The following is an 11,126-nucleotide window of genomic DNA, read 5'->3' on the forward strand; positions in this document are numbered from 1 at the left end:
ATATTAAATGGTTTAGTTATAAATAGTTTTATTATAAACAAGTTTCATTATTTTTAAACTATCATAACTTCTAAAATACCATTTCTTGAGGTTTTACATATTTTAAAACTATTATCACTTATAAAATATCATTTTCTGGAGTTTTACAACCAATATATGTACAATTTTAAAAGTAAGTAAAAGTGTTGAATCCATATAAACTTAGTGTAATACTAAGAACTATGCTAAACTTATACTACTAGACATAGAAAAAAGTAAGATTAAATAACAAAACCTTAAAGAAAAGTTAAAATTAAAACTATAACTTTTTTATATTTTTAAAATGAGAAAGCTAACGTAATAGAAATGTGATATTGGTATTGGTATTGGTATTGGTATTGGTGGGATTAGACTTCACAACCTCACTCTCTTGTTTCATTAATCTTGAGAATAAATATTTTCCTCTTCCTGTCATCAATCCTTATCAAGAAAAGTTATACTCCAATATCTTAGAGTAAACTCTAAGATATACCCTATTAAGTTACAATTTATTGTTAATTCAATCAAATAAACTCACTTTAATAATCAACAAGTTTTTCTCTATTCCTAGACAAATTATTTATTGATTATCTTATCTTAGGTCAAGAACTCATAAGGGTTTCGGATGTTGGTGGTGTTGGATGGTCTAGGTAGAAGTCCTTCTAGGAGGTGAGGCCAACCATGAAGGAGAAGGTATGAAGAGGTCTAGAAGATGACATTTCATAAGTGAGAACTCAAGAAGAGAAGTCTTGCAATTTTGGAAAAAATGACTTTATATTCAATCAAGTTCTAAGGATTACAAAAAGGTGTCCCTCCTTTTATAGGTGAAGGAGAATGCTAGAATACATGGAGTATTTAGGAGCCTCTCCATCATTTAGTGAGGAGCCTCATCATTAAATGAGGAGCCTAAGCATTAAATGAGGAGCCTAAACATTAAATGTGAGGAGTCTTGTGCTTTGTAACTAACTTAGTCAAAGCATTTAATGCAAAAGCTCCTTGCAACTAACTCCTTCCAAAACCTATTTTTAACCTATTTCAAACTCTTAAAGTAACCAAACCTTCTAAAAAAAGCTAATCAAAGTGTCTTGGCCAAATATAAGGCCTAAAAATGAGATATATTACATATTTACAAAAAGTGTTTTAAGATAAATAAGAAGACCAAAATGTGATCCTTCACAAAAGTAGAATCCTAGAAGCTCCATCTTCTTCTTCCATCTTCTTTGACCATGGCTATTTATGAGAGGTCCAATGTCTTCTAAGGCTTAATGGAAAGCAAGAACAAGCTTAAAAGTCATTCTTCTTCTTCCATTCTCCTAGTCTTAGCTTAGGTTGATACTCCCTTCATGGATCTCCATTTAGTTCCCAAAATGGATTCCATCATTAAGACTCTAAAAACATATTTAACTTTATTTAAAAACTAATTAGGAAACTTTGAAAATATCTTAAAGTGTTTATAAGAAATTAAATAAGTGAATATTGTACTTAATAAATTAAACATAAAGAACATTTATCAAATTCTCCTAAACTTGACATATTGCATGTTCTCATTAAATAGTCACCAAAATATTTTCAACACTATCATAATAAACACAACTTCTAAACTAAATATAATTATATAAATGTCACATGAACATAATTCACATAAAGATTGACAGTACTTTAACTCAACCACCAAACATTTAGATTTGTGTCTTTTTTCTTATATGGTGTTTAACTTTGTCATTTATACTCAATATAGGATTTAAACTTACAACTCTAACAATTATTAATTCTAATATTTAGCACAACATGACTATAACACTAATGTAAAAGAAAAATACACACAAAAGTCCAAACTAAAGATATTAATTATAGATTAGATACAAAAGAACATGATACAATGCATGAAACCAACCACATTTTCATTTCTTACATAGTTTTAATTCTCTATTTTCCAATGGTCAAAATTCAAACACTTTATATATACAAAAGACATAATTTTAGGGAGATAATAGAGAAGAGAAGGAGATGATACAAATTGGAAAATGGTGGAGAAAGAGAAAAGAATGGTGGAAAGGAGAAAAGAATGGTGGAAGGTAAAGGCTGGAAAAGAGAGAGAATGAAAAAGAAAAAAAAAACAACAAAGAGAAACTGATATGTGGTTACTTTTAAGCGTACTAACACTAATTTAACAAAAGATACCATATTGTCATATATATCTTTTGTATGCAATTTGCTTGGCTAAAGGGTGTAAGTGACAAAAGCTTTATGTATTTGTGCTTGCAGGTTTGTATCAGCTAGTCTCTTGTTTAAGCTGAGAATTGCTAGCAAGATTTGGGAATACGTGAATATTCTACATAATTGGAACAAGAATAAGACAGGGAAGACTTTAAATTGATGTGTAACTCTTCCTGTAATCTGTTTGCAAAGGGTCTACTAATCCACGTGTTTTGATACTATTTTGCAGGAGTGGTGAATCAGATTTAAGAAGTTGAGCACGAGATACCTGAAGGATGGAACTCTGTGAGCAAGTGAGTCTTCAAGAACGTGGGTCGGAACGTTGGCAGCATTGGGCCATCAAAGATTAGGGAGCACCGTAGCAGACTTATTTGTTTTTTTTTTTTTTGAATTTGTTTTCTTAAATTTTTGTGTAATCTGATGGGCCTGTGTTTAGCCATTGGTAGCTTTAGTCTTAATTTTAATTTGTAAAAGGCCATTTATCAAGTCCAAGTAGATTGGAAGAGTTCTCAGTGCTCTTTCCAACTATTGGCAGCTTTATTTGTTTTATTTAAAATTTAGCATAGCTAGACATAGGAGTAGAATTTGATTGTCTTGCATGTGTGTGATTTTCACGTGTAGGTGTGACCTTGTCACATTAGAGTACGAAAACGTTTTAGGGGTCTTAAAGTCCGATTGTCTTTGTTTGTGTGTCCTTTGATTTTAAAAGTAATTTTACTTTAAAGGGTATTTAGTGAGTAGCATAAAACAAATCTAGCAAGGCAAGACTTGGTATTTAAGCAACCCTAGTGGTTCACCTNTCTTACCTGNGATTTNTCAAGTGTGAAATCTTTAAACTCTTTAGATTAGAATAACTTTTAATAACAAAGGATGTCAAGTCATAGGTTTTCTAGGAGTAGTTATGTCAATTTTGACCATCCAAACACTTTCAAAAATATGATTGACATACTTGAAAAATCTAGAAAAAATGGTAATTTTTGGGAAATGGATAGGATTGAGTGTGATATATATGATCAAGCTAATAGGGAAATTCCTTTTTTCGGTAGAGACACAAGTGCTTTAACCTACTTAGCTTGGGAAAAGAAAATTGAAGAAATACATCCACTCATGGCTAAAATAAGTGATCCTTACGAGACATATCATGTTTTTTTCTCGAGCAAATCAAAATTGCGTTCCTAGGGTATACATTTCCAAGTTTGAAGGGTATGCAAGAAAGTGGTGGGAAGAAAGAGAATATCATGTTACCATAGGTAGAAAATCTCCCATCAATGATTTGAATGAATTGAAAGGGTGTTTGAGAAAAAAAAATTTACCTCTAGAGATTCAAAGAAATTTACAACTTATGAGAGAGTTTATTAGAGGAGGCAAGTCATTCATTCAAAATTTAAGTGGATTCTATCGTAGGGAAATAGAGTTTAGAGAAAAACTCATGAAGTTCTTGAATGAGGGAAGTAAAAGGAGATTTGAGAGAGATCATAGGCAATTACAAGAAAGAATAGAGAGACAAGAAAGAAGAAAAGAGAGAAAACGAGAAGAAGAAAGACAAAGACAAAGAGAGAGAAAGAGAGAACAAGAGAGAAAAGAAGAGGAAGAAAGAGTGAGAAGAGAACTAGTGAGAAGAGAAGAAGAAGAAAGAGAGAAAAAAGAAGAGGAAGAAAGAGAAAGAACAGTACAAGAGAGAAGAGATGAAGAGAAAATAAGAGAGAAAGAAAGAAAGGAAGAGGAAGAGAAGGAAGAACTTGAAAAGAAAGACATGGAAGAAAAGAAGAAAGAACAATGGAGGGCAACATCCCCTACTCTCACAATAGAACACAAATTTTTAAGGGAAGGTTTTCTATCTTTTCACTTACCATTTGTTATTGAATGTTCTAATTCTATCTTTTCTTTCCAAAGAATTGTCATTAAACCTTTTCAAAAGTTGCAATCTTTAACACATGGCAATCAAAGACTTGAGTTAGAGATATCTTCCAAGTTATCACTATCTCAAGACAAAAATAAATTTTCAAATGGAGTAAGGTTTCTTTTTAGTCATAAACTTGAAAATTTCAAAGTTAGGAAACCTTCTTCTAGACATATTCCTTTATATATCTTATTGGGTCAAATAAAACTAAATAGAGATATGTTTAATGCTTATTGCAGATTAATATTTGATCCAGGAGGAACTTCTATGGAGTTTACAAAAATAAGTCCTCAGGTGAACCATCAAATTTGAGGACAAATCCTTTCCAAGAGGGAGGGGATGATACGCGGGGCCCAAGCCCAATGTCTTTAGTGTAATCTTTCTTTTATGTACTGTATAAATGTGTTAGGTATGTGGGACTTCTAGTCCTATATATAGCCATGTCTACATTTCTTGTACTTACTTTTGAGAATAATGAGAATTAGATTTCTGAAACCCAGAATTAATTCTCTCTTGAAAGTCATAGGCTAGAGAGTCCAAAGACTCTCTCTAGCCACCTTCCAGCACACTACCTCATTCTTTCATTTCTCACTTTACCATTGTGTTGTCTCTCTCCTACACTACGTCACTCCTCCACGTTGGTCATTCATCAGAAGCCACATCGTCCGCTTCTGGCGTCAGCAGCCGTGCCTCATCACATCATTTTTCCATCTCGCGCTTCAAACGCACACTCCTTCATTTCTTCAGTTTCATTCTCGCGTCTTCACTCTCGACAGAGAGAGCTCCTCACCATGAGACATCCTTCATCATCACAGATCCACCATTGTTGCCTCTTTTCACAGGTAAAACTCATTTCTCTTCACAGATCTACGCTTCCTTCGTTCCATCTTGAGAGTCTAAACCCTAGAACCCCTATTTCTAGGGTTTCCACCATTTTCTACCGATTGTTTTTAAATTTCTACCGATTGAAATACTTTCTACCGATCATACTACCTTGTCCACCGATTAAACCTCGATTCTCACCGTTTAATCGGTCTGTCTCGAGTCTCCTTATCATTTTAGGGTTCTCAGTGTCTGATTAGGTTTTTCTAACATCATTTTCTTTGTTATTTTTGTTATTCCGCTGCATTTTTCATTCGCAACCGCTTCGAGGAACCTCTGGATCGAATTCGCGTCGCGTATCGGTCATCTTCCTTAAGGCGTCTTCTATCACTTATTATAACAAATAAATTATAACGGACATAATAAATCATGCTGAAAAGCTATTTTTATGCTATAATATCAGGATTTACTATTGATGTTGGCTTTGGTAAATATAAATCATTATTATACATAATCAGAAGTTAAAATTCACATTTCGTGACAAAGGTTACGGTGAAGATGTAAATTTCTCGATAAGATTATAATGTGTTAAGAAACGCGAGTGCTCATTTTATGCTATAGATGTACTAGCAAATCATAGAAAATAACATTATCAAACCACATTCATCACTGCACTTGACTTAAATGACTCTTATCCACACTCACTACTTCAATGGCGGTTAGAGTAGTAAATAGTTAAACAGTGAAAATGAGAGAGATAAGTCACAACCACATAACTGGAATTGTAAGAAGGGTGATCTGAGTTGTCTATTATGCTTATGTTATTTCACTTTCACAGTGTTATCTTATCATTTTATTTCATCTTATTCCATAAGACAATGTTTGCATCCAAGCAACAAGTTTCCACCAAAGGTCAAAGCAAGTTGACAAGGTTTGAGATTGGACCACAATAAAGTAGTTGTGTTCTATTACAGGTCATTAAGCACTTCTTACAATGTCTTCTTCAAAAGCATTGCAAAATTATTCTCTGCAACATGGATACAAGTTTTCAACAAGACATTTTTATCTTCCTTTCTTTTATGTCACCACTATTTGACGTTTGACCATATTCAATCCAACACGATAAAAAAGAACACAAAAAGATGGTGACAACAATTATAAAAGCCAACTTTTTTTGTGTGGGACTTCATCACCCTGAGGCTGGGTTTCGCTCATCGTGCTAATACAATAAACGAATCTAACAAAAATGAATCTGGCTATAGTAAAAGGGAAAGGTGAACAAATTTCAAGAACAGGGCATGTTATCGATAATTATAGGACTGTGACAAGGATTTTGGATTTACTAATCATAGAGATAAATCTAATGTTTATTATTCACATGACAGTGTAACTTTAGGACAGAATAGAATTTGTTGACATGATATCAATGTTTCACTGATAACCAATTGGTCGGTGATTTGATTATTGGTGTCTCTTTTGTCCTTTTCATTAATTTCAATACGAAGTGGTGGAGGGAGGAGTGGAGGTCCTTCTTTTTGTCCATATGAATTTCAGAATTTCCCAATGGTTCTTATATTAGAAATCAAACCTATTTTTCACCACTTTCTAATAATGAGAAAAATCCTCTCCCTTCATCATTATAAGGTAGTGCATATCTAGGTCTTCCAAGTGTTCAATAATGTATAAGAGTTTACTGTTTGGGCATAATACATGTACTTTTAAATTTTACCCTCATTTTAAAAGATAATTACAAAGATAGGTTTATGTATGCCTAAGTAGGAATTGTTTGTTGTTTACGCTTTTTGTTAGAAACAAAGACAGAAAGATATGCAAAAGTATCAGTGTATAAAATTTAATCCCATGTTATAATAGAGTGATATTTTTACATATAAAAACCTATAAGAAGGTAGATGTTTAATACAAGGTTGTTTTGTAATAGATTACGATCGTGAACACCGTGATTTAACACGTTATACAAATTACTTTATTTGGTTAACTGAAAACCTTAGATTTATTCAAGAATTTTATGTTAAAATTGTATTAAACATTATTCTTAGTTTGTTATTGGTGCCTTGGATAATATATGGTAGGACTTTCTACCAACAATCTCATGTTTTAGACTAAAGCCTTGAAGAGTACATTTTGGTAGAATCCCCTTTTACGAAAAGCTTCTCCTGGTTTGCTTTTCATTTGCTCAGTTATATATTATCCTTAAGAATTTGATTTTTGGTAGAAGAAGGGTTTATCTGTAAACTTTGGGACTTATTTAATAGCTGTTGCAGGACTATCATAGTGGAATTTGAGTCTCTATGTTTCATAGTTAACTGAAGGAAGGTTCATGTCTATGGCACACCAATGCAGAAATTTTGCGGTAGAACTCTGTCAAAGGAAGTTAGACTTTCAATTTGGAAATAGATCCTAGTTGGGATCCTTTTTATACAACCGAGTCCTGAGCTTTTTGCTTGTTAATATTTCGGCCATTAGATTAATTTGATGACTTCTTATGCTCATCATATGGCACAAGCATACACTAAAACTATTTTTCTTATGCTCAGTAAGATTAATTTGCTGACTTCACGATCAAAATGATAACCCAAGGACATGGGCTCATTCCATGTTCTGATACTCTGCTGGTTAAGCCACATTGTGTACTCCAAGTTCAATTTGACTCAATCCCCCTTCTAACTTAACAAGTTAGAGTGTATTCTAGTGACCACTTATAAAGAGAAAGTACATACGATTTTCATACAACGTATACATAATTAATTAACTATTATATCACACTTAGAGCAAACACACAAGATAGTGATGTTTTAGACATACAGGTAATATGTTACACACTTCCAAGATCTGCATAGTAAAAGGATAATTGCCTCCAGTAAGGATTAAGGTACAAAGCCGCTACAGTTACCAACAAAAACGATGCGTATGACACGGCAAAGGTCACACAAAAAACGAACTTGTCCACCCAATTACCATTGTTTCCACTGTCGGAGTCACTTGGGAAAATAACAGGTGCAGGATTGCAAATTGTTGCTAGTGGAGGTCCACAGAGTAATGGATTTCCCCTTAAGCAGCTTTCTTCAAATGTCAGAAATTGTCCTTTTCTCTCAATTGTACCAGACAAGTTATTGTATGATACATTGAATAAAGAAACAAAGGTTAATTCACTCAATTGTGAAGGAATTTGGCCACTCAACTTATTAAATGAAACATCCAAACTCTCTGTTGGTGCAACCTGGAGAATGTAGTTGGAATTTTCCCCGTCAAATCATTATTCGACAAATCCAATGATTGAATTGTTTTCAAGTTTCCAAGTTCAGATGGGATATTGCCCTTAAGTTTATTGTGGGATAAGTCAATTGCATACATGTAAGCAAGGATACTCCCCATGTAAGTGTCAGTTCTCCCCTTTGTAGTGAAATTTGCACTCTCTTCCACATTTGGTAACTGTTTGTCAAATCTAGAATTGGGCTCAAGAGGAATGATGCCATAAAACAATCTACGTAGGTCCTCAGGGTATTTATTGTAGAAAGGCATTCTACCCAAGCATTTGGGTATCACACCAGTTAAATTGTTGTGAGAAAGGTCTAGTATGGTTAAACCTTTCAACTTGCATAACTGACTTGGTATATCCCCATTGAAGTGATTACCCTCCACAAGAAGAATCTTCAAATCTATAAAACTAAGGTCTTCCACCATGTCTTGAATGCTATGGCTTAATTCATTGTGGCTAAGTTCTAGCAACTCCAGTGAAGAGCCTCCACGGAACGTTCTTTTGGAGAGTCCACTTAAATGATTGTTGATCAAATGGATACTCCTAACTGAAGAACATAAAAAGGGTGGAATTTCACCAGTCAGATTATTTTGGGAGAGATCTAGAAGAATTAGATTTTTAAGTTCTGCCAATTCCAGCGGAATAGATCCTTCAAAATGATTATTGGACATACTAAGACGCTCCAATCCTGACATATTTTTAATGAGGCTTGGAATTTTCCCCACCAATTGATTATTGCTTATATCCAATGAACTCATGCTTCCTGTGTGCTTGTGACCAACTCCAAATATGACCTTTGTTAACTGATTATCAGAAAGATCCAATGTTTGTAATGAGCTAATGTTGATTAGCTCATGGGGAATTTCTCCTGACAATTGATTATTTGAGAGATCCAGTGTTTGCAGTAACTTCATTAGGCCAACACGAGGAATTGAACCACTGATTGCATTTTCAGACATCTAAAATTTCCAAATTTGGAAAAAATGAACTGATATTGTGCCTCGAGATTTGACCTGATATAGCATTGTTGGATACAATCATTTCTGCAAGGTGGAGATGGGGATGAGATGGCACCTGGAATTGAGTGAAGGAACAATTTTTAAGAACAAGATTTGTCATTTTTGTGTTGTTTTCCAGCAACCATTTTGGAAACTCTCCCTTTATTTTACATCCAGTGAAATCCATTCCTTGATTAAGTTTTAAGATTTGCTCTCCGACTTTGGTGTGTGAAACCGAAAAAAAAAAGATATATTATCTCATTCTAATTTTTAATACTAAAATTTTACCCAACCAAATTCAACTCGAACAGTTTATGTGAAGAAATTTGGCTGCATAGACTTGTTCCTATTATAGAAAGTTGTCTTAATAAAAGGTTGCTTTATATTGTTATATATTATCTCAAAGACTTACTCTGTGAGGTGCGTAGACTCACTTCTACGTGAAGTCTCATAAATTTCTCTTTCCTTATTTTAATTACCTTATAATGAAAGGAAAAATTATTTATTTCTTTAAATACATCTTTTAAATAAAATGTAAATTTCTATTGCGTGTTAATTTTCTATATTTGACAAATATTCTAATTTTTAAAATATATATGTCACGTAATTTTTTTTATTTCTATTTAATGTGAAAATTTTAAATCATACTTGGAGGTGTTCATCTAGACTTTCAACTCATTAGTTAGAATTTTCTCAGATAATGTATAGGAGACTATTTTATATATTATATATATATATATATATATATATATATATATATATATATATATATATATATATATATATATATATATATATATATATNATATATATATATATATATATATATATATATATATATATATATATATATATATATATATATATATATATATATATATGTGTGTGTGTGTGTGTGAATTCGGTTTTTTTAATTGATAATCACATTTTGTTGATATTTATAGGGACTATTTTTTTATTATTAACACAAATATTAGTCTCTGAGTGAATATTAACTAGGATTCTTTTTACTAATGTTCGTCTGCAGAATTTTTCGGCCGACATTAAAAAAAAAAGTTAGTAAAAACCTCTTATTAAATTTCGTAACGATAACCTTAACAGTTGTTAATCTAAATAATTGTGATCAACCACTTGATGTTAATGAAGTTTTTTTTTTTCAAATATCAATTGAAAAAACCTTAATAAATTTTAAGACAAAAATAGATCAATCAAGAACAACTAGAAAATTATTAATATTAATTTTTATTTAAAAAATAATTATTCACATTTAATAAAAACATATTTTATTTGAATAAAAAATTCTAAAATTAAATTAGTTTATGCAAGTGAAGTATATAAAAAATAAAATAATTTGAAATAAGATTAATTTCAGTTTAATATATTTAAATATCTTTAAAATTACGAAATTTTTTATCCAATGATAAGTTTAAGAATTGTTATTCGTATTAAAAGTCGATAGTTTAAGATTTGAGATTCGATATCACAAAGTTTACCTAAATAGCAACTAAAGTATTTCCTTATTCTAATATTTAATGTTAAACTTTTATGTAGCATAATTTAGCTCAATCACTTCACTTTGCTGTTTTTAACCCCCAAAGACTTACTGTGTGCTGTGCGTAGACTCACTTTCCAATGAAGTCTTCGTCAAGTTGCTTTTCCTTACTTTTCCTTTAAATAAAGGCAAACATTTACTTTTTTTTTTAAACCTTTTTTTTTTTCCAGTTAAGTTCTAATTTTCAGTTTAGTCCTCACTTTTAAAAATGTCAACCTTTATTCCTTATGATATGAAAAATGTATCAAATCACAAATCACTTAATAAAAAACTTGTGATTTATTAACGAATAAGACTGATTTGATACATTTTTCATATCATAGGGACTAAAGATTGACATTT

At 31.9% G+C, this 11,126-nt stretch overlaps 1 pseudogene; it reads right to left on the reverse strand.

Annotated features, from left to right (window-relative positions):
- Positions 1–7,790: 7,790 nt before the first annotated feature.
- Positions 7,791–9,419, reverse strand: LOC106754506 (annotated as a pseudogene).
- Positions 9,420–11,126: the final 1,707 nt, after the last annotated feature.

Source organism: Vigna radiata, unplaced genomic scaffold, assembly GCF_000741045.1.
Source record: "Vigna radiata var. radiata cultivar VC1973A unplaced genomic scaffold, Vradiata_ver6 scaffold_251, whole genome shotgun sequence".
NCBI lineage: Eukaryota > Viridiplantae > Streptophyta > Magnoliopsida > Fabales > Fabaceae > Vigna > Vigna radiata.